This window comes from Mustela nivalis (assembly GCF_964662115.1).
Source record: "Mustela nivalis genome assembly, chromosome: 8".
NCBI lineage: Eukaryota > Metazoa > Chordata > Mammalia > Carnivora > Mustelidae > Mustela > Mustela nivalis.
The window spans coordinates 4,030,235-4,055,001 of NC_139027.1; the positions used below are offsets into that span (position 1 = coordinate 4,030,235).

The window sequence follows — 24,767 nt, forward strand, 5'->3', positions numbered from 1 at the left end:
GGGCTGTCTCTGCAGCCAGCGGACGCCCCCAAACCTCATCCCCAGTGGGACGGGTGAGGAGGTGAGGCCTTTGGGAGGTGCTTCGGTCAGGAGTGGGAGCGCTCGTGAATGGGGTGGGTGTCCTGCGAAACGGACCCCAGAGGGCCCCTTGAGCGCCCCTGCGGTGAGGGCACAGTGAGTGGACGGTCGGCCGACCGCGCAGGACACGGGGCTCTCAGCAGACACCGAGTCTTCCAGCCCCTGGGTCTGGGCTTCCAGGCTTCTCCACTGTGAGAAACGGAGTCTGTTGGTTAGAAGCTACCCGCTCGCTGGGACGGTGACCGTGGCAGTTCCGGTGAACGCAGGTGGGCGGCAGCGGCCGGTCACCCGTTGTCCCAGTGTCGCCCCTCCCCCATTGTCAAAGACCCTAGTGAGGTCACAGCCATAGATTTGGGGGCTTAGGAGCCCAGCATGCCTTTTGGGGACACGATTTTACCTGTAACATGTTAATTTTATGTCTTTGTGTGCTCTTGTGTGTTGGGCTCAGGCAGAAGGCTCAGGAGCAAGGACTTGAGCAACGGGCTCGTGTTTCCTCTGTGGTGGCGGGCGGGGACGTTGCTGGCCCTGGCTCGGCGGCTCGGGGCTGCTCACGAGGGCCACATTCTGCTCCGTGGCTCCTCTGTCCTTGGCGCGGCACCCTCTGCCCTCCTGGTGGACGCCCCGGGGTCCCGATGGCACCGCGCGCTGCAGGCTCCCTTCCCTGTTCAGGTGGCAAGAGGGTGGCGGGAGTGCGGTGACACTTGTCCTTCTGTCCAAGAAGAACGGGCTTTTCAGAGCACACCGTGGCTGCAGGTGAACCGGGGCGCTGGGGGAGGGAGAGGCCACGGGGGCCGGGACGACGGTCCTGGAGCGGTCGGGACAGCGCAGAACACGAAGCCCGCTGCCCGTGTGGGTTTGCCCTCGCTTGCTTGGCTCACCCGCTCTGCTTTGAAAGGCGGGAATCCTTCCGGCGAGGTCGGGGCCTGTGTGCACGTGGCTCACATGGTCTCGGGGTCTTGCCCGTGTCGCGTGCACACATCTGAACCTTCCCAGAGTTATTTGTTGTTCCGGGCGCGGCAAGGAGCAGGGAATCACTGCCCTGTCCTGCTCATCTCTGTGCCCCTTGGCAGCCGGCCCGGTGCCTGGCACCGAGTAGGTGCTCCGTGAGTATTGGTCGAACTGCGTACGCCTCTTTCCCCTCCGAAGACGCTGGAGTCCCGGAGCAAGCTCACGCGCCCCTCCTTCCCTCCTCTTGTCTGCCCTTTCCTCCGGCAAACCTCCTCGGTTCCAAGGCGGGGGAAGGGTACGCAGTGAGGACGAGGAGAGCGGGAGGGAAGGGGCTGGGGAGAGGGGAGGGGGCTGGGGAGGCCTTTCCAGAGCGAGACAGGGGACGGGGTTCTGTAATCAGCCGGCAGGTGTGATCCTCTTAGACTTTTGGAATTTTGTAAATTCCGGTTTTGCTCCAGGAAAAACAGCGGTTGGGACACCTAGGAGTCCCTTATCCTGTGGCAATGACACTCATCCTCTGCTTTTTCCCATTTGTGCAATAGCTCAGAATTTAAGGTGTGTGTGTTTTTTCTTTTGTTTTTAATGCTGACTCGTCACGGAGTCCTCACCCAGGGACTGGGCTCTGGAATAGGCAAACGTGAGCATGTTTCAGAAGGAAATGTTTTCAGTTCCTTCTTCTTCAATGAGCAGTCCCCTTGCCGCAGAGTGACCGAGGGGACAGTTCTTATCTGTTAATACTTTAATCACTCCCATGACTCCTTCTCCTTTGGCCCAGTGCCCTGCTTCCGTGGCGGTGACCTTGTTTTCTCTCAGTTCCTGGCCACGTGCAGGCTTGTGGGCGCAGGCTTGCTCCTGGGGACCAGCTCAGGACCGGCTTGGGCTGTGTCCCGCCAACCCGGCAGGGAAGGCTGCTGTCTACAAGACCAGGTTTATCTGGGGAAGGCAGGCCCTCTTGCTGGTGCGGCAGAAGCAAGCCCGGGCAGAAGTGGGAGAGCACCGGGGCAGTGGGGGGCGCGGGACTGTCCAGCCCATAACCTCTGGCTACCTGGGCTCCTGAGCCTGTGACCAGTCCTGAGGGAGCTTTCTGTGCATGTAGAAAGCACACCAGGTCTCTGGGATCTCGTGTGAAACACGGAGTAGAAACACAGAATACCTCAGTAATAACTTTAATATTGATTGCATGTTGATGTGATGTTATTTATTTAAATAAAATGTTACTAACGTTAATTTCTCTTGCTTATTTTTACTTTTTAAAAAAATGGAGCAGGGGGCACCTGGGTGGCGCTGTCCTTGAAGCTTCTGACTCTTCATTTTGGCTCAGGTCATGATCTCAGGGTGCTGAGATCGAGCCCTGTGTCTGGTCCCCTGCATACTGGGGAGTCGGCTTGGGTTTCTCTCTCTCCCTCTGCTCCTCCCCCTGCTTTCTCTCTCTCTCTCAAATAAATAAATCTTAAAAAAAAAAGTGCCAGAAAATGTAAAATCACAGATACATTGTATCTCCTCGCTGTATCTATTTCCTTGCGTAGCACTGGTCTGGAGGGACTGGTCCCCACATGTTTCTTTGGGGGTTCACTGGGCTTTCGAGCCTCGGCACCCCCCGGTAGAGGCCTCGGCGGGGGTCACCCACTGGCGGCCGCTCAGTAGCGCGTCTGGTGCTGCTCCAGCCGTGTTCTCGGTGTCACGCCCCCCGGGTGTCCAGAGCTGAGGCCTGATGCTTGAGGTTCCCGCCCATCCCTACACCCCCCTCCGCGTCCTGTGTTACTCGGCGTCGACTCTTCAAGGGACTGAGCTCAATTCGGTATCAATTCAGTTAGAAATCTCCTTGGACTGTGCTTTCTTCAGTGTATGAAGTAAGGAGGTCGGGTTGGACAAACAACATCTTGATCTTTGAGATTTGCCTTGACTCTGACCTTGGCACCGTGTGAATCGCTATAGGTCCGCCGCATCCCCCCTCCCCCAGCTGCCCCTGTGTGTCTCCCAGCCGCCCCCTCCCCCACCGCTGATTTTCCCCGTGGGAAATGGGATCACGTAAAGTGCGCCACCGCATGCCCCGCACCTTCAGGCCCAGGGAAGGCTGTTGGCCGGGGGCCTTCATCGGTGAACCCCAGCTTTCATAGCTGCTTCGTGTTTCTCCAGCATCTTGGAAGCCTGTGTCGTTTGCTGGCCGGCTCCATTCTCTGGCCGGTTGTCCCTGGCCGGCTGCATTTCCGGCTGTCACCTGACATGCCCCCATGGTCCAGGGCATCCCAGGGTACCCGTGCCCCCACATCACCTGTTTTCTCCCACATCCTGCTTCCTTCTCTGCCAGCCACCCTGCCAGTCTCCCTCTGCCACTTCCTGGGAGCTCCGCGTGGCCCCTCAGGCCTCATGGAGTCCCTGAGCTGCTCTGGCATTTTGTGGATGACGTGGTGTGGAGAGAGCATCCTTTTACTCACCAGACACAGCAGGCCCTGAGCCTCTGGCCTATGAGCTTTGCAAAACGAAATATTTTTAAATCTTGGAAGCCAGTATTAGCTCCAGAGTGTTAAAAAAAAAAAAAATACCCCCCAAAACCCAGAGAACTGATGTTGACACATGTGTCCTCTTATGTCAACAAAATATAACTGCCATTTAGTCAAGAGAAACTCAAGGCACAATTTTATAGAAATAACATTTAACCTGAAAAGACGGCATTGTTTACCGGGAAGTAAAACCTCTCTGACAGAAGTACTGTCCTCCATGCTTCTGTGCCGCTCTCCTGGGCCGTAGAGCAGAGGCTGAGATGTCCACGTCTGTTTGTCACGCTTTTTTAGGGTGCATTGTGGCAGTCTGGGGTCCTGGAGGAAGGACACCTCTTCCTCCTGTCCCTAACACAGGACCTGGTACCCGCTGCTTCAGGGTGTTAAACATTTAACTCAACGCAATCCTTTTAAAAAAATAAATAAATACAGGACTTTCAGATCTGCCTGAAGTGTTGTTATGTGCTCTTCTTTCTGAAGCATCCCCACAGGGTGGTTTTTAAACCCGATGACATCTATAAGCTGATCCCAAATGGTAAACGCCTTAAATGAGCTGCTGACAAGAATAAGCATCTGGAAGCTGCAAACGTGGCTTGTATGATGTTAGTTTAAATTGTGTATGGCTCTCTCCTCGTACGGGCCCTCTGTACGTTATCAATACCATTCTGTTTATCTCCAGTCAGTCTGGTTACAATGTAACTACCATGACACCATCATAAGTACCTTAGTAAGAAAGATTTTTCTCGGTAAACACGACATTGTTATTTGAAAGGATTTCTAAGAGGAATTAGGTAAACGGAACATTGGCTAATAGGACGCTAATCTGATGAAGGCTCCAGCAGAACAGGAAGTGGTCGAGGGTAAATCACGTTGGCTCCGCAGAAGGAAAACGTTTGTAGGCCTGACCGGGGCCGGCTGAGGGGGAGGATGGCTTAAGGACAGATGGATCAATGCTGGATTTTTATTTGCAGCCACAAATCCTGCTGACAGTTGAGCTTTGGGGAATCTAGCTCAAGGATATGATATTCAATGTGGGGAAAAATAAGGAAATAGCATTTAAATAAGCATTGAACGAATGCCTCTCGTGTGTGTGTGTGAGTGTGTGTGTGAGTGTGTGTGTGTGTGTGTGTGTGTGTGTGTGTGAGTGTGTGGAAAATGGAAAAACATCTACACAGTCCCAAATGGAAAACATCTAAGTATGGTTAAGTAAATATCCTGCTCTAATTAGATAAGATTTTTGGAGATTGTGGACATGGGAAAATGTTTATAATATATCATCAAGCGAAAACAACTGTGAGACCCAGTTGTCATATGCCAAGTGGTTCAAACCTAGAAAATATGCTGAGGAAAAGGGATCCTAAGTCCCAAGGATTGTGGCAATTAATGTTATTGATTTTTTTTTTTTAATAGAGAGGGACACAGAGAGAGGAGGGACAGAGGGAGTGAGGGACTCCTAAGCAGGCTGCAGGCCCAGCATGGAGCCCGACATGGGGTTCAGTCCCTAGACCCCGAGGCTGTAACCTGAGCTGAGATCCAAAGTCAGACGTTTAACTGACTGAGCCACCCTGGTGCCCCTACTTTTTTTAAAAATTGCGGTTATATTTTACAGTGAACTAAATGATTTTCATTCTAAAATTCATGTAATTGTAAATTTTGCCCGCTGACACACACACATTTTATTATTTATATAATCAGGTCCTGATCCTGTGTATATGCATGCACGACGAAGCTATCTTCCAGCAGATAAATGAACCATGTCTGCAGTGGCTGATGGCTGCTGGAGGCTGGACGAGGAATGGGTAACGAACACGGAGAAGGCTCCTGTTACTGATAAATAACACAAGCCATCCAAACTGCCACATTTTTCCTGCAGGGCCCTCTTTCAGGGCACTTTTATGTCCCAGCTCTGCTCATCTGACCACGGGCAGTTAACGTCAGGAGCATGACGGACCGCGGGGCCCGCCGAGCACCTTACCGACGAGCAGGTGTGGTCCCAGCTTGAGGGCAGGGTTGCAAGACTGCAGGGCTGGGGGCTCCAAATCCTGCTCCAGGCTTCAGATCCCACTAGGTCTTCTGCAAACCTCGAGACTGTCTGTAAATTTCTCCTTTTGTTCATCTAAAGAGAGGGAACAGTACTCAGATTCCTTCCTTTTCTGGATTGAATAGATCGTGAATAAGAAAACTTAGAGAAACAGTGGAAGGCCTAACCAAAAGGCAGATTCACAAGTAACCCTTCGACATTTCACGGGAGTGAGACGTGAGTGAGTGGGGAATGCTGCCTGCCGTACCCCAGTTCCCTCTGGAAAATACATCCTGGTCGAAAAAAATATTGCCCTCTGATCTTCGAAAACCAAAACCATCAGACCTATCAAGATGTCTACTCTTGAACTTTTCAGCTAAAATGAGGACAACCTAAGTGAAATAGTGCCATATTTCCTCTTTTCGCTATCTTTCCTCTTTTAATTGTTGTTTTGCTGTATGTTTTCGGTGATGATGCCCAAAAACGTGACATTGCCGGTAGGCACAGGACATCTGGACCCATCTTACTCTTACGATTTTAGCCTGACTGGATGTTTATCAGTTTTATGGATCTTCTGAAGAACCAGCCCAGGGGTTTTGTTGTTTTTCTCTATTGTTTTCCTGTTTATGATTTCATTGATTTCTGCACCAGTATTTTACTGTGTCTTTTTTTTTTTTTTTCCTGCTTGCTTTGGGCTTAAATTGGCTTTTCTAACTCTCATTTCCTAAAGAGGCAGCTTGGAGGGCTTACTTTAGATCTTTCTGCTTTTCTAATCTATGCATTTAATGTTCTAAATTTCCATATAAGTGCTGCTTTTGGTATATTGTACTCATTTGGTAACTTTTATTTTTATTTTCATTCATTTAAAATGTTTGTTTTTTTATTTAATTTATTTATTTATTTACTTATTTTTTTGGAGACTTCTTCCTTGCACCAAATGTTATCTAAAAGATATTTGGGGATGTTCCAATTTTCTGTCAGTGACTTGTAATTTAGGACCATTGAGATGTGAAAGCATAGCTTAATGATTTTGATTTTATTTATTTATTTTTGTTTGTTTGTTAAGGTGGGCTTAATGGCCTAGAGGAAAGCATATTAGCTAGAGGAAAGCATATTCTGTTATTCTTAGTTGGAATAATCTATGTGTCAGATAAATCAAGTTGTTTGTTGGTGCTGCTTAGCTCAGCTGTGTCTTGACTGATTGCTTGCCTGCTGGATCTGTCAGTTCCTGAACGGGATGGTGTGTCCCCTAGGACTGTGGATTCGTGTATTTCTTCCTTGCAGGTCTGCCAGTTTGTGCTTCTGTATTTTGATACTCTGTTGTTAGTTGCATATACATTTAGTGTTACTATGTGTTAGAGAACCGACCCCTGTATCCTTATGTAATGTCCCTCTTGATCTGCAGTGATTTGCCTTGTTCAGAAGTTAGTGTTGTCTGAAATTAACATAGCTACTCTATGGTTCGTTGGATTAGCATGGGCATGCGGTATCCTTCTCCGGCTCTCACTCTTAAATGGAGCCTTTTTATTTACTGTGGACTTCTTTAAACCACATAGTTGAGTCTGAAAATCCCCTCTTTTAACTTTAATCCAACATTTTCGAACTGTTTACATTTAAAGTGATTCTGATATAGTTGAATTAATATCCATAGTGCTCATAATTGTTTAAGTTTTTATTTATCTATTTATTTATTTATTTATTTATAATATTTTATTTATTTTGACACAGAGAGAGAGAGTACAAGTAGGCAGAGTGGCAGGCAGAGGGAGAGGAGAGGGAGAAATGCGATGCAGGGCTCGATCCCAGGACCCCGGGATCATGACCTGAGCTGAATGCAGTTGCTTAACAGACTTAGCCACCCAGGCAGGCGTCCCTACGATTTTATTTTTATGTGTTTATTTATCTTAAGATTTTATTTTATTTTTCCTTAGACCTTTTTTTATCTATTTGAGAGAGAGAGAGAGAGAGAATGAGTAGGGAAGTGAGGCAGAGAGAAAGGGAGAAGCAGACTTACCGCTGAGCAGGAACCCTGACTCTGGGTTTGATCCCAGGACTCTACACCCAAAGTGGAACTCGAACTTACAACTCTGAGATCAAGAGTCACATGTTCTACCGCTGACTGAGTCAGGTACCGTAAAGATTTTATCTTTAAGTAAAGAGTCACAAATTCCATCCCCTGAGCCAGCCAGGTGTCCCATAATTGGTTTTGGTCGTTACATCTGGTCTTTTTTCTCCTTCTTTCACTGACTTCTTTGCTTCTTAATATTGTATATAAATCCTTTTCATCTCCTCTGTTAACATAGCAGTTACACATTTTTGGTAGTTTCTAACATTTTTCTAACTTTCTAACATTTTTGGTGGTTGCCCCAGAGTTTGCAATATATGTTTGTTAAGTAAACTGAGCACACTTTCAAATAATACTATATCACTTGATATGTAATGATGTTATCTTTAGACAGTATTGTGGGGTCTTCTCTCTGTTCCCTTATGATTTTGCTCATTTCTCTTATCCATATGCTATAATTACCCAATACATTGCTGTTGTTAGTGTTTAAACAATTTTCTTTTAGATCAATTAAAAATAAGAAAAATAAAGTATTTATTTCATTTTTCGAAGTTTATTTATTTATTCATTCATTTATTTATAATGATCTCTACAATCAACACGGGGCTTGAACCCCATGACCTTGAGATCAAAAGTCCCATTCTCTTCCTACTTGGGGGCAGCCAAGTGCCCCCAAAATATTTTATTTTAACTTCATTTGTTCCTTCTTTCTTTTCCTGTGTTTACGTTGATCTGCATTTTTGACAAATCGCTTTTCTTCTCTCTGAAGAACTTTTAATATTTCTTGCAGTGCAGAACAGCTGGTAACACATTGCCTCAGTTTTTGCTTATCTGAGAGTGTTTTTCTATCTCAGTTTTGAAGGATAGTTTTGCTGGAAATAGAATTTTAGGTTGGTATTTTTCTTTCAGTTTTTAACTATTTCACTTTGCTCTCTTCTTGCTTGTATGGTTTCTGAAGGGAAATAAGACCTGATTCTTTTTCTTGCTCCTGTCTTGGTACAGTGTTCAACCCTCCACCTCTCCCTGCTCTGGCTTTTTTAAAGAATTGAACTCTGTCTTCAATTTTTCCAACTCACCGCTGTATGAGTAGGTGTACTTTTTCTTTTTCTTTTGTTATTTATTCTGATTTATGTTCTCTGAGCTTCCTGAATCCACAGTTTGATGTCTGTCATTGATTTTGGAACATTCTCAACCATGATTCTCACTTCAAAAAAAAAAAAAAATCCCCCTGTTCTCTCTTATTCTAGCATTCCCATTATGCATATGTTATGTATTTTGAAATTATCCTACAGTTCTTGGATGTTCTGTTCTGTTGGTCTTTTAGTTTGGGAGCTTTCTGTTGAACTCTTTTCAGGCTCACTGCTTTTTCCATCAGGTGTGCTCAGTATTCTGGTGAGCCTGACAAAAGCATTCTTCATTCCTTTTTTTTTTTTTTTTTTAAGATTATTTATTTATTTATTTGACAGACAGAGATCACAAGTAGGCAGAGAGAGAGAGAAAGGGAATCAGGCTCCCTGCCAAGCAGAGAGCCCGATGTGGAGCTTGATCCCAGGACTCTGGGACCATGACCTGAGCCACCCAGGCTCCCTGGCATTCTTCATTCTTCAGTAGGGTTTTTATTCTACCATTTTCCTTGGTTCGTTCTTTAAAATTCCATCTCTCTGCTGATAGAACCCATGTGTTCTTGCGTTTTTTCTACTTTTTCATTAGCACCTTTAAATGTTCATCATGATTATTGTAAATTGTCTGATAATTCCAGTGTATGTGTCCTCTCTCAGTTGTGTTGTGATGCTTGTTGTCCTTTCAGATTCTGATTTTTCTTTTGGCATGCTGTGTGGATTTTTTGTTGTTGTTGGTATTTGGTCTAGGAACTAAGGTAAAGAGCCATTAGGGTGCAGTTTTAGGATCATCTGGCTAGGAGCGGAATTACGTTCATTTTGTGCTGAATATGGAGGTGCCCAAGGCTTCAGTTCCTCTAGGGCCCTGTGGTCTTTAGCATTTTCTTCTTGTTGAGTTGTGCCCATCTCTTGCAGATCTCTGTCAATCACTGTGATTGTATGGGAGCCCCTTCATGGGCGGTAAGTTGAGGGGGGGTATATCTGTATTCTCTTCATCAGAAGGATGAAACTTCTGTCTCCCAGCAGGCCTCTGTACCCAGCCCTCTCCAGAGTTTCTGAACTATTTTGTTTCTCCTTGCGTGAGCCGAGGAGGATGCAGGGCTAGAGTCAGGCCACTGCCCTTCCTCAGGTTAGGAGAGGCCTGCAGGATGAGTCTGTGCCCTGTGAACCGTTCTAGGCATCTTTCATTTGGTTACTCTTCCCCCGGCCCAACTGGGAATGGGGTTTTCTTGGCTCTTTGCTATGAGACCCTCATGTGGGATTCCCTGGGAACGGGGGGTGTCAAACCCATGAACATGTAGGGGTGCCCTCAAGGCTGTGGCTCCAGCAACTCCTGCAAACTACCACACAAGTGTTCCTCCCACGTGTGGCCCTGGTAGATTCTCCTCCTCATGAATGGGTCTTGGCTATCATTCTCTGTCTCACCTCTCTCCAGATTTGGGGGGTTGGATTGCCCTGTGACCCATTTTCTGATGGTGACTTGAAGGGCTGGGTTGTCGGTTTGTCCAGCATTTTCTGATGAGGATATGACCAATTAGCTTCCCCGTGCTACCTGTTGGTGCTGAAACCTGTAGCTTCCACCCTATTTTTTTTTTTTAAGATTTTTATTTATTAAAAAAAAAAAAAGATTTTTATTTATTTATTTCACAGACAGAGATCACAAGTAGGCAGAGAGATAGGCACAGAGAGGGAGGGAGGCAGGCTCCCCGATGAGCAGAAAGCCTGATGTGGGGCTCGATCCCAGGACCCTGAGATCATGACCTGAGCTGAAGGCAGAGGCTTTAACCCACTGAGCCACCCAGGGGCCCCTCCCACCCTGCATTTTATACCCATGTGTGCTCTTCTTCCTTGCTCTTGTCCACTTATGAGCCCTGTGGAGGCCTCACCATAGTAGTGGACATAGGCTCTCTCTATAGCATGAAGCAGGCCAATTCTGTGCATGTAGGCTTTGACTTTCTAACCTGTAAGTAAAATGTAATGAGCCCTCCAGTCCCTTCCAGCTTTGGCTCCAATATTTTCTTCTTGATGACTTACAATAGCTTGCAGGATATTCACTAGCCATTGTGTGTTCAGAATTTTCAGTCTACTGATAACCTTTGCCCTAGTAAGCAGAAAATGATTATCTGGATAATCTTTGCATGGATTGTTTCATTTCTCTATCATCTATGGGCCATGATATAATTGGTTTACAGATATTAGGCCTTCAAATATTTTTGAAAAAAAATTACAATGAGTGACTTGGATAGAATATTTCCAGGAAATATTCGATGTAACTGATAGTCTTTAAAAGTGAAGTACAAAAGAAGCCACACACAAAAGGTGACTTAGTGTGTTATCCCGTTTCTATGAAATATCCAGAATAGGTAAAACCATAGAGACGGAATGCAGATTGCTGTTTTTCAGGAACTGGGTGGTGGGGGGTGGGGTGGGCAATCCCTGTTTAATGAGTGATGTGTTTTGTTTCGGGGAAATGGAAGTGTTTTGGAACTAGAGGTGCTGATTGCTCATTGTGAATGTAATCCATGCCACTGAATCGTTTACTTTAAAATGGTTAATTTTATGTCATGTGAATTTCATGTCAATAAAAAATATATATTACATTAAAAATTAAAAAATCTAGCAGTACAAAAACTTTCACAGTGCGATGCAATTCTTTCTGCTGCCGCAGGCCTTTAGCCTCTAATCAGTTTCTTCCATATACTTGCCCACCTGCCCCCTTACCTCCCTTTGTAAGTGGGAAATACTGCATATTGCTTTTTTCTACTTGATCTGGAGATTTTTTCCCCCTTATCAGCACATAAAATCTACCTTCAAACTATATAGTCAAAGGGATTACTTTCCAAGTTCTTTAAAGTTGGTGTATGCTTTATCTCACCATTTCAATCTTTCCCCGCTCCCCTTCGGTAATACTTCTGCTTTAACAAGCTTCTTGTTTTGTGCCTAATTCAGTATCCAGTTGGGTAAATCAGTCAGCTCTTTGTGTGAGCAGGTTTAAAGCTAAGAATCAGCTTTATTTTTTTATGAGTCATTTCTCAGAATCAGGAGTGATGGTGGAATTAGCCAAATGCCTTTTATCACAGCAAGAGAATTAAAAAAACAACTCATTTAATTAATTGATAGTCAATGAGCCAATGAATTTGTTCCATAGCTAATTTCACAAATGTCTTCATTACTGGAGAAAGTATTTCATTTTCCCCCAGAGAAGACAAATGTGGAACAACTAACTGCAGGACAGCTCTAAAGGGAAGCCCGTGGTGCCCTCTGTCCCCCAGCGTGCACGACCATTAGTGTACAACGCCTGTAGACAGAGATTGCTTTCTTGACTCCGGACAAGACCTCTATTCATATTAAAGTCAAACGAATCGCATATGTGAAAACCTCCACTTATCGTGGCTGCTCAGGCTGAAATGCATAGAACTGTGTTGACTTGGGGAATAGAAACTTGCACATTGGGCAGCAGCTAAAAGAAGTCCTCAATGTGGAAACTGAAAGATTGGGGGAGAAGTGGGGAGCTTTATCTTCATGAGCAAAGTTCTGTGCTGGTGCCTGGTCATCATTAGACACCAAATCTAAAAGTGTGTTCATCATGGAGAGGAGAGAGAGACAAGGAGGAGGAGGAGGAGTCTTCACTAACCAGTCCTAGTTTAGATGTGAGAACAGGCCCCACACTGAGGATTTACTTCAGAGACATGAGAATGCAAAGCAAGGGGGCATTTTTGCGGGATTTTAATTCAGAATTGCAATATTTTGCACTTAATGTGATCTTTTGTGAGACCAAACAAAAAAAATTTTTTTTCCTCAGTGTGTATTATTTCATGGGCAATATACTATATCAAAAATCTTTAGCTCAAAAAAAAAAAAAATCTTTATCTCTAAAGCCTTAGAGTTATAAATGCAGAAATTAAAAAAAAAGTTCAGTTGGGAATAAAATGAAAAGTAAAATTCCCTTTAGTCTAAAATGATTATCAGTGGGTTTTCCCTTTTCCTACATTCTTCTAGAAAAATTATGTGTGAATGTATTACTTAAATTTATATTCACATATTGGATTATTGTATAAACTGTCTTGTACTATGTCTTTTTATTTGCCGTTATGTCCTAGACATCTTTTCATTCCAACCCATGCAGGGCTGGCTCATTCTGGACTCGCGTGGATGACACCATGTTATTTATTCACTTTGTCCCTCTTGCTGTACATTTAAGTAGCTTTTCAGTGTTTTCTCTTTCAAAGAATGCTACCAAGACTATGTTTTTACATACATAGGAGATATTTTTGACAGTCTATCTGTAGAATAAATAGGGTGGCACGTGTGGGCCAAAGGTGTGCATTTTTAAAATATATATATTTAAAGATTTATGTATTTATTTGAGAGAGAGAGAGAGAGTGAGCAGGGGGAGGGGCAGCGGGAGAGAATCTCAAGCAGACTTCATGCCCAGGGAAGAGCCCGATGTGGGGCTCAATTCCACCACCCTGAGGTCATGAGTCAGAGCTGAAATGAAGTCAGAGCCTTAACCAACTGAGCCATCAAGTGCCCCGGTATGTTTTATATTTGGATCTATTTCCAAGTCATTTTAAAAATGGCACCCATTATTATACTCCTAAAACAATACATGAAATTTCCTATTACACCACACTCAACAGTATTGACTTTTATCCAGCCGTGTTGAATTTTCAATCATTGCTGGTCTGATGGCATCTTTTTTCTTCTTTAGTTTTGAGGTTTACTTTGAAAGGCCTTTTTTTTTTTTTTTTGTAATCTCCACTCCCAACACAGGGCTCGAACTCACGACCCTGACATCAAGCCCATCGAGAGTCGCATGCTTCTCTGACTGAGCCAGCCAGGCGCCCCACATTCCATCCATTTTCGTGTCACTCCTCCCCGGGATCTCAGTGGCTGGAGGAGGGCAGAGAAGGTTGATAGCCGAGCGCGGACCACTGGGCTTGGGCTCCACCGCCATCTGTGCATTCCTGGCGCTCTGCAGAGCTGCACTCTAACAATAGCGGGGCTTGTGGGGAAATGTCAGGACAGGGACTGACCGCTCACATGCCCTGCGGCTTCAGAGGCCGGCCAGTGCTAAGAGCAGCGCCTGGTACCCAGGCCGGCGGGCCGTGGCTGCAGGCTGCCGCCGCCGCTCTTACTCCACATGGATGGAAAAGGCCCGGCGGGAAGCGCTGCCACACATTAGCTCCAGCCCAGTTGTTGGGCTGGGGCAGCGCAGGAGTGGGCAGCTCCCTGGCCCTGGGGCTCTGGAAAGGAGGGGTCAAGGGTCTTTGCAACCTGCCAACAGCCTGAAAGCCACACGGGCTCCCGGCACACCCCTCTGTGTCCAGAGCTCTGCAGGTGGCTTCCCTTTATACATCTTTTTAAAAGGCAGCTAGAAAAGTCTCCTGTGGCCCATGCGCCAGCTGAGCAGAGAGCTTCTCTTTCCTGCTCAAGATGCTAATTCTGTCGCCCAGCTCTTCTTCCCTGGGGGAAGTGGCGCAAATAGCCAGTCAGAGACTGTATTGTATTGTGTTTTGTTGGAAGGGTCTGAATTTATTGCCAAGTAAAGGCAGAGAATAAATTTGCAAAAAATGCGGTCAGGTTTTCTGGAGTCAGTATCTTGATGTGTCAGGATCAAAGAGGGGCCCCTTTCCACAGGTGAAGAGGCTGGGCCTGTGCCAGGCGATGCCGGGGGCAGGTGGAACCCCCTCCCCCACCTTCCCGGGGAGGCTTCCCAGCCAGGAGCCGGGTCCTGAGCAATGCAGGGCTCAGGCTGCGCGTGAGAACGCTTGTCCTTTTAGCCACAGAGCAGCGAGGAAGGAGTAGCTGTGGGTCTAGGCACCGGGGCGTGTCTCATGTCTCGTCACATTTAAACATTTGCTGCTCTCCGATGCCCCTCTTTGAAGTGACCAGAAAGACGGAATTGATTTTGTTCTTTACTCCCTGAGCAGACACGCCTAAAAATAAGCCAAGTTCAGACGTTGGTGTTACGTTCCTGAGCAGGCACCGCACTTGAGAGGAGCGTGCGAGACCAGGGGCGACCTTGCCTTACTCCAGCTTCTTCCCGTTGATGTTTGCTTGTTTGTTTCTAAGTGTATTTATTTCAGCAATCTTTACACCTGATGTGGGAACCGAACTCATGGCCCCAAGATGAACAGCCAAATGTTCTACCAACTGAGTCCCCCAGGCGCCCCTGCTGTTTGTTTTTTATTAATAGTTTCACGAGGTACAACTGACCATTTTTAAAGTACAGCTGACCCTCAGGCAACACGGGTTTGAAACGCGTGGTCCACTTATACACAGATTTCGTTTAATAAATCCAGTACAGTTCTGTCAACGTACTTTCTCTTCCTTAATGATTTTCTTAACGTGTCCTTTCCTTTACGTTACTTTATTATAAGAGCACAGTATACAGTACCTCTAACGTACAAACTATGTGTGAATCAAATGGTGAAAGTTTTATGTGCTTATTGGACATTTCAGTATCTTCCTTAGGGAAATGTCTCTTCAGACGTTTTGCCCATTTTTTATTTGGGTTATTTGTCTCTTCATTACTCTTGCGTTGAGTTGGTCCTTTATGTAATCTGGATAGATACTAGGTCCCTGTCAGTTGGAGGTTTTGTATGTATTTTCTTCTCTTCTGCGAGTTGTTTTTTTTTAACTTTATCAATGATGTTTTTTTGACACCTGAAATTTTAAAATTTCTTTTCTTCTCTCTTTTTTTTTTTTTTTAATTGTGTGTGCTTTTGACAACATACCTAAGACACTGGTGCCTAATGTAAGGCCACAAGGATTTAACTCCTATGTTTTCTTTGAAGAGTTTTATGATTTTCACTCTTACATTGAGGTCAGGCCTGTTGTGGGTTAATTTTTTGTGAGAGGTATAAAGTTTGTCTTGTGATTCATTCCAGGTGCCGAAAAGACCGTCACTTACCCTTTAAAATGCCATGACATTCTTGTCAACAACCAGTTCCCTGTTGATGTATGGGTTTATTTCTAGACTGTCATGTGTCATGTGTCTGTCCCTATGCCAAGGCCACACCATCTTGATTACTTTGGCTTTTTTTTTTTTTTTTTTTTAACGTCAGGAAGTATGACTCCAACTTTCCTTCTCTTTCAAGGATCTTTTGGCTATTCAAAGTCTCTTGCATTCCCATATGAATTTTAGAATCAGCTTGTCAATTTTAAACTAACAACAAAAAAAGAGAACCTGGGGTTTGAGTGGACAGGACACTGAATCCAAAGATCAGATCAGGGAGTGTTGCTGTCTTAAGAACATTGTCGTCTGACCCTCATGCACAGGATGTCTTTCCATTTATTTAGGTCTTTGAATTCCTTTTTTTTTTAATTGTAAAGATTTTATTTATTTATTTGACTGACAGAGATCACAAGCAGGCAGAGAGACAGGCAGAGAGAGGAGGAGGAAGCAGGCCACCTGCTGAGCAGAGAGCCCGATGTGGGACTCAATCCCAGGACCCTGAGATCATGACCTGAGCTGAAAGCAGAGGCTTTAACCCACTGAGCTACCCAGGCGTCCCTCCATTATTCATTTTTTAAAATATGTTTTTGGATTACTTTCTGAGCGGTTGCCTTAGGGATTACAATGAACATCATCTTGTCTTATTCTTCGCTTTTCCTCGGACCTGAGTCTGTCCCTGTAGGAATCCAATCGGGAGAACTCTGGTGGCTGTGACTGGAAAGGGAGTGGCCAGAAGGCTCAAGCCGAGGGATAGTTTATTATCTGAGAATGATCTGTGTGGGTGGACTTATCTGTTCACTTCTGGGTGGAATTGGGCTGCTTACCCCACAGACCTGTCCGTGAACCGCGATCCTTCTCCTGTGTTTGATTCCGGACAGAGTTTGGTGGGTCCGTCCGTCTCGCCGTCCCTCCTGGCTTGGAGATGCGAGAGGCCGGGGCTGGCGTGGCTGGGAGTCAGCCTGGTGGGTCTTGCTTCCTCCTCCTGCAACCTGTTCTCTGAGCTCCTGTGCTCTCCTCTTGTTCCCCAGGTGCCCAGCCCTCGTCTGAGTCTGGTACGCTCCTGGTCCCCAGGTCTGGAGGGACCCCGGTGCCCGAGACCACCTCCCACGGCTCCGCATGGACATTCGGCCATGAAGGGAGGAACCAGCTGAAAGCGCGGAAGCCCGTCGGGGCCCCGGGATTTTGGCCGAAGACAGCTCCTCCCCTCCCCTCAGGACTTCTCGGAGGTAATTTTGAAATTGGAAAATGAAGGCTTAAAAACCTTCGTTTATGTCTTAGTAGAATCTCGGCCACCGGGGAGACTGTCACCCTGCCTGGGTAGATTTTTCTGTACCTCTTAAGCTACATCATGTAAGCAATTTCCTACTACACTGCTCCTGAATTAATTTTAAGGATGTTTCTCAACATATTATGTTCAGCTGTTATAGTAATGAATATTTTATGAAGATTTCCACATGGGTCTCATTTACTGCTTTTAACAAGCTGTGAGGTTGAGCTTGCTGGTCTTGTCTGGTAGGTCGGGAAACAGGTCTGGAAAATGTGGCCGAGGTCTCACTGATTTATTCATTCACGGAGAACCAGAGGGCTGTGCTCCTGGGCCCTGTTCTAACTCGGGACCCACAGTGAACACAACAGATGCAAACCGCTGCTCTCCTGGGGATCCTAGTTGAGTGGGGGTGTGAGTGGAGGACGGAGTGGGCCGGGGACCGGGAGAGACCACAGACAGCTGACAGCATGAAGAAGGAAATTACATGTTTCGTTACAAGGCCTGCGTGTCGTAGAGAAAACAAAGAGCAGACCAAATTTAGGAGGGCGGGGTAGCTTGCAGTTTTAAAGGGCGTGGTTAGAAAGGTGTCATTAAAAAGTGGACATTTGAACATGGATTTAAGGAGTTGTGCTAACTAACTGCTTGGCGTCTGGGACAAGAGCACTGCAGTTAGAGTTGCAGAGGTTCCCTTGCGTCTTGGAGGAACACCAAGGAGGCAGGGTGGCTGGAGGGGAACCAGCCGAGGGAAGCGAGTTGGGGTGGGGGCTGGTCAGGAGGTGTCTGTCTAGCACTGCAGACATCGGGGAATTCTAGGTTTGATGATGGGAAATCAGTGCAGGGTATTAAACAGAGGAGAGACAAGCTCTGCATTCCATTTTATCTTCATTTTTATTTTAAGATTTTATTTATTTGTCTGACAGAGCAGAAGCAGGGTGAGTGGCAGAGGAGGTGGGACGAGGGGCGTGACCCCAGGACCCTGGGATCATGACCTGAGCCAAATGCAGACACTTAACTGACTGAGCCACCCCAGGGGCCCCTGCATCCATTTTGATAGACTCATTTGGCCTCTGTATTGATACAGGATGTAGGGGTGGAGGCGGAGGGTAGATGAAGAGACCATGTAAAGGTCAGTAGAGACATCCGTTACAGTAATCCAGACAAGAGATAAGGGTGGCTTGCCCTGCTGGTAGCAGTGGAAGTAGTGAAAAGTGGTCATATTCTGGCTAGTTTGAAGATAGAGTCCCTAAAATGTCCCAGGAGAACGGGTGTGGGGTGCGAGAGGAAGGGTCACAGCTAAGTACGTCAGGGATTTCAGCTGCTGCAACTCGACTGAGTTGTCCCCCACTGAGACAGGAAGTCTGCGGAGAGAGAAAGCTGGGCTACAGGAGGGTCGGAAGCTCGGGCTGAGACGCGGGGAGGCTGTAGGACAGACGGTGAGTGGACAGTTCTGTACATTCCCCTGGTGAGGTCTGTGATGGGAGCTGGGGCGCAGTGGCAGTCTTGGGCCTGTGGATGGTCTTTCAAGGAGCACGATCAGATGAGATCCCAGGGAAAGGCGAGGTGTGAGGACTCTGGGCCCTGGGACATTTCTAGCTCTATGAAGAGCGAGAGAGAAGGAAGAGGCAGCAAAGGAGACCAAGCAGGAGCTGCCAGAGATGTTGGAAGCCACGTGAGATCATCTCAGAAGCAGGGAGTCAGAAGCTACGGTCTGGCGACATGAGGGCTGAGAGTTCTCTTGGGTTAGCGCCGGGCAGGTCATTGGTGGCTTTGGGAAGAACAGAAAAATGGCAGGTGGGTCTGGTGACTTTGGGAACCAGAAGTGCCATTGGAGTGAAGTCCGAGGGAAGGATGGAGGGGAGGAGTTGGAGACATACTGTTGCCAACCGTCTTGAGAAGCTTTGCCACAAAGGGAGCAGAATATGGGGTGCTGTCTGGGGTAAATAAGGCTGAGAGCATTGATTTTGGGTGGGAAGCAGTAACTTTATACTTACAGGCTGGCGGCAAGTTGGTAGAGAGTGGAAGATGGATAATGTGGGACGGGGGGCTGTGGCAGTCATTTCTTGAGCGGGCGAGAGGTGCCTCTGTGTACAAGCAGTTCTTGCTTCAAGAAACGTGCAGGTAAGTGGGGGAGGGTAGGCTAGTGACAGATGTGTGGGGACCCAGGTGTGGTGCTCACTCGGCAGTTTTCTTCTGATTGCTTCTATTTTCCTTGCGAAATAGGAAGCAAGGTGGCCAGCGGAGGCAGCCATGGTGGAGGAGGGGTTGTGAGTTTGGGGAGACCGGGGAAGGAATGACAAGTCCTCTAGAAAGAGCGGTCACGTGGTAGCATTGGGAGTGCCCCTGAAGCAAAACCTCTATTAGGGAGATTGTGTGTTTTCTTAGCTCAGCTGGGGAGCAGAGGCACCCAGTAGGTCAAGAATCAAATTCTTGTTTGGCCGAGCAGAGGGTGCAGAGTGAGTGGGTCACCTGAGTCGACCGTGTCTGCAGGAGGGAGTCGGGCCTGCGGAGCTGCAGATGGTGAGGCAGGGGGGTGGGAGGAAGAGCCTGGGCTGGACTGGACGGACGAGGGGTGGAGGGGGCACAGAGGAGGGTCACTGGGGGGACTGGGTGAGGGTCACCATAGCTGGGCTGCAGCTGTGCAGGGAGCCAGGGATCTGGGGCCCTGGCAGGTGCCTAAACTCCAGTATTCCTCCCTGCGAGGCCCGGCTTCCGCTGCCTGACTTCCCAGGGCCTACCCCTGCCATCCCGCAAACCCTGATGGGCAAGCCCATGTAGCTGACTGGCCCCTGGAGTGGGGCTGGGAGCACACGGCCAGCAGCACGGTGCTTCGTGCAGCAGAGGAAGGTGTGGGCAGGTGGGCAGGACCTCAGCACCCTGGAAAGAAAGAGGAAATGCGGACGTTGACATTGGCTGCTGCTTCTTCCCATTCCTCACGTGCCTTGGAGGCTGTGTGCTTGCCAACCTTTTGCTTTTTAACCTAAACTTAAACTTTCTCCAGTGGTGGCATCTTTCTGAGCAGTGCGTGTACCGCGCGGAGATGGAGAGCGGGTCTGCAGGTGCGAGGGAGGCAGGGAAGCTCCCTAGAGAAAATGCGCTGGGGCCGGGTGGCCTGGCCCGTGTTCCTGCCCACACCCACCTCCCAGGACGTTCTGTTTGCCAGTCTGTCTCCAACAAATTCCAGGAGCGGTGAAATGGCTTCAGAATCACAAAAGAGCCACGTTGAAGAGGCCAAAATACCAGAACATGACATTCCAGCCCAAGCAGAGAGCTATTTTTAAATGTTTAGGATTTAGAAAGAGAAACAGTCTTCATGGAATACGAACCACCCCCCCAGTTCACACTTTGGGGATTGAAGTAGCTAAATCTGAAAGATAATTCTGGTTTGCTTTTCTCGTCAAGGGGAGAATGTCATTGGTGAAAAAAGATGTCTTGGGCTGAGCAGCTGCGGCCCGGCCTTGGCCGTGACCCAGCACCAGGAAGGGCCCACCCTGAGGCCCCCCGTTACCTCTGCTTTGGGCTAGTGAAGCTTTAGGGCAAAGGTCCTTTGAAACACTAACTAGCAGCAAAAACATCAGTAGTGCTCTCGGTTTCAGAGTGGCTGCGGGGGTTAAACGGGCGGTATTTTTAGAAATGAGAACAGTTAGAGATGCCGTTGTGAGTTTCCATGGCTGAAGGCTCTGTTCAGATAAATCCTAACAAGCACATTTTCCGTGTGTAACTCCATTGCAGTTTCTTTTTATTTATTTTTGTGTCTTTTCTGTTGGTGGGAGAGCTTTGGGCAGCTTTGGTCTCTGGGCTGCTCTGCCGGCCGGCCGGTGTGAGGCTGGCCTTGGCCTCCACAAGCACCGGGTTTCTATCTGCCGGGTTGGAGGGTACAAGCGGCAGAGAGAGAGAGAGAGAGAGAGAGAACACAGCCCTGGGACTGCGGGCCTCTCTGGACGGGTCAGCTGCTCACCTCCGTGGGCATAGGTCACGTGCAAGGCCGTGCGTGGGGCTGGGAGGGACCAGGGAGGCAGGTGTTTCGCTTTAATGTTTCTCTTTGACTGATGCTGACAAGCTGGCCGAGTAGAGCTCCGGTTTCCAAAACGGAGGTGATGAGGGGTGGGTGCTGAGGGCGGGAAGATGCCTGGAACTGAGACCCCGTGCGCGGCTCTGGGGCGGGGGCGGGGACAGAGAGAGAGGACAGAGGTCTCAGCAGCCACCTGTGTTGGACCCTGCATATTGGGAGTCAGAATCAATCCGTGGCTGATGGAGAGCCACTAAAATTTGAGAAAGGTAATGATAGGATTAAAAAGAAAAAAAGTGGGGACGCCTGGGTGGCTCAGTTGGTTAAGCAGCTGCCTTCGGGTCAGGTCATGATCCCAGCGTCCTGGGATCGAGTCCCGCATCGGGCTCCTTGCTCCGCAGGGAGCCTGCTTCTCCCTCTGACTCTGCCTTCCACTCTGTCTGCCTGTGCTCACTTTAAAAAAAAAAAAAAAAAAAAAAAAGAAAAAGAAAAAGAAAAAAAGTGTTCTGGGCAGATTCGTTGGGGGCCATTGTGCTTCCGATATGAAGAGAAGATTGGAAGCAGCGAGAAGAGTCAGACAGGAAAGTTGGATCACGTGACCTAACAAAATCAAGGGACGTCCCCCCGATTTTAAAAGTGTAGTAGTTTCAGGGCGCCTGGGTGGCTCAGTGGGTTAAGCCTCTGCCTTCGGCAAGCCGCGCATCAGAGCCTGCTTCCCCCTCTCTCTGCCTGCCTCTCTGCCTACTTGTGATCTCCCTGTCAAATAAATAAATAAAATCTTTAAATAAATAAATAAATAAATATATATATATATATGTGTGTATATATACACACATATATATATAATAGTTTCTTTGGTTATTCCTAAAAGCCTAACAACAGAGCTTCATAGACTCCTGCATATACAAAGTTACCAAAGAAATCTCATACCGTCTCCTGTACTTGGAGTTGCATAAATAACTTAGGACCTTAGCTACATTTAACATTGCTTGATTAAATATCAATGAGGAAACCATTAGTATCGGGTCATTATAATTTATTGTCAAATGGATGACATAATTCAATTACCTCAACTCATTTTCATTCTGACTTTACTGATTTTAATAATTGATTTTACAAGTGTGTTCCATAATTTATTTCTCGTATTTTAAAAAGTGTCTATCTATCTATCAACACATTTATTTGAATTTAATACGAAGGTGATCGAAAGGGCATCTCACTGGCTGACTGGTTTGGCAGTGAAAAGGATCTTTGTCTCTTAAGATATTAGAACAAACTAAACATGCAAGTAATAAGCACAAACATATAATTGAAGCATTGTTATAATAGAGTCATGCACTGAGATATTTTACATGGAAAGGCACATTAAAATTCATATTTTTTTCAAATTCTTTCTGGGTATGTTGGTTGAAACAAGGTGCCCCAGGAGAAAAAGTAATGAGCACGATTAAAGCGTTTCTGCGGCCTTAGTCCACTGTATTGATGTACTTCCCAGAAATTGGGCCTTGCATGACTGATGTCGGGGTAATTCGTTTTCTCACAGATCAGGTGGCTTCCCGAGGTTTTCTTTTGTAGGAAGATCCAGTGATTAAGTTATTGGTGGATCAAAAAAGCTAGCTTTTATTTGATTATTATGTGATTTTTGGCATATATATGGAAGTTTCATTTTTTTAGACACATGATCCATTCCCATCTATGTACTTAGGAATAACATGACCTTGAACGGGTGCTTTATGGGAGTCCTGTGAGGAAGCACGCCCAGCGAGGGGGGCGGCCACAGGTACCGCAATCCCAGGCATTATTTGCAGTTTGGGACCATGGATGGGCAGGGTTGGTGTGTAGGCAAGGAGGGGTGCCAGTGGGGCTTTGGAGATTTATCCCTGGAAGTGTAGGCCATGCAAGATGACCACCCAGTACCGTGCAGTTTTGTTCTGGGTCCTCTTTGTGCAGCACCGTGGTGTGAGCTGGAGAGAGCACCAGAGAATATAACCTTCTCAAACCCCCAGCAAGGAGCTCAAAGACAATGTGGGGTTTTGAAAAATCGGAATGGGGAACATTTTGTGATTTTTCCACTGTATGGGTAAGTGAATGTGAGGTTCAGCCAGAAACAGGGTGTTTTGTGTATAAATTGTTTCAAGATGGGGAAAAATAATATTTCATAATCTTTGAAGAGGGTGCTAACCTAGAGAAAACATTTCACAACATTCTTTCTTTTGTAAAGGACTCAAGATGTTTTCTATAGAACAGAGAATAAATCAAAAGTGCACGTTCTGAGCAAGATTCTTGTTCCGTTAGCGGACAGGACATGCAGGATGTCCTCTATACTAAGGATCATGACATCACAGATGTTAAGAGCTGATGCCAGTGTTGAATCTGGACCTCTGTAGCCCAGAGCTGCATCTCTAGTGATGGAGATGGAGGTGGGGGAGGGCGTGGGTATCTTCCAAGACTTCCATTCAGAGATCTGGCCACCGGCTCAGCTAGACTATCCTGTTCTCTTGAAGTTCAGAGCTGGCGAGTCAACAGTGGGCTTTCTGAATCCATCCAGGATCTGTCTTTGCTCTTAACCTCAAACTTTGCACTTTGAAAGTTTGCCAGCTAAGCTGGTTCCTTAATTTTTAAATAAGTACACACACATAGTAAAATCATGAAAATAAAACTACAGAGAAGATAATAAATACCAATTTAAATGGTCTCTTTGATTTCCCCAGAGAAAACCAGTATAATTTTTGTTTTTTGTTTACTCATCTAGAAAAATGTAGTACTAATGAAAAGATACTCTTTTGATCTTTATTTTATCTTTTAACGATTGATTTATTAACTTTAAAGAGAGCGCATAAGCAAGCATGTGGCAGGGGTGGGGTGAGGAGGGGCAGAGGGAAATGGAACGACAGAATCGCAAGCAGACTCCTTGCTGAGTGCAGAGCCTAAAGACACCGGGCTGTACCCCGGACCCTGAGATCATGACCTGAGCTGAGATGGAGAGTCAGCTGCTTAACCAACTGAGCCACCCAGGCGCCCCAAAAGATACCTTTTTAAATGTAAACCGGGTAAGCCGTTGGAACCCTTCCAAAGAGGGCTTTTAAGGAAGTGTCGAGTAGGATGTGATACACAGATGTCCTCGCGTGTGCGAGTTACGGAGCACGTGTAGGGAATGTCCTGGGTCCTATGCAAAGATGTCAATACCGTGGCATCCTATGAATGCTCCTCCCCGCTCTGTCCACCCTTGCCCCCCACACCCCCGCCCCCCACCTTCTAACACTCCCTTGCGAGCCTGGGCGGTGTGTATCTTGCTAAACCCTGTAGAATTTGACTCTGAGAAACGGGCTCCGGCTGTGAGGAGACCTGTGTGTGCTCAGTGCTGTTTCTGCGGGCGTGGTTCTCTGTGGATGAGTTTATCCAACCTCCCATTCTGGGTACTCGACAGTGTCGACACTCGGCAATCCATGCGTCTTTCTGCCAGGGGGCGTTGGGTGATTTCACTGTCTGGCCTAGAACATTTGGCTGTTGATATTCGGGCCCAGGTCTTTGCATTGTTTTCTTGATTATTTAGTTAAGAGGAGCTTCTGGGCCTGAAGAAAGGCTAATTCATGACCAACTTCAGGAGAAAACGCAGTGATTTGCGAAGTGACTTTACTGGTTTGTGTGATCGTCAGCACTGAATAGGTTTCTTGGAAGATCCCTGCCTGTCATATCCCATCACTCGCGTTCATGGGCTCCTTAAATTCTGCCCAGCTCACAGTCGAGCGAGCGGAAGGTGCCCGGAGCACAGAGCTTTCTGCACACTTAATCACCACCTGTTTCCT

General features: G+C 46.9%; 1 protein-coding gene across 2 annotated transcripts in view; it reads left to right on the forward strand.

The window, feature by feature from the left end:
• RNF144A (ring finger protein 144A) overlaps positions 1–24,767 on the forward strand; it is a 109,699-nt gene that overhangs the window by 7,564 nt on the left and 77,368 nt on the right. For both annotated transcript variants that reach the window (XM_082744153.1, XM_082744154.1), the window contains exon 2: positions 16,717–16,914. The gene's annotated coding sequence lies outside the window, so the exon portion shown is untranslated. The remainder of the gene's footprint in view (positions 1–16,716; positions 16,915–24,767) is intronic.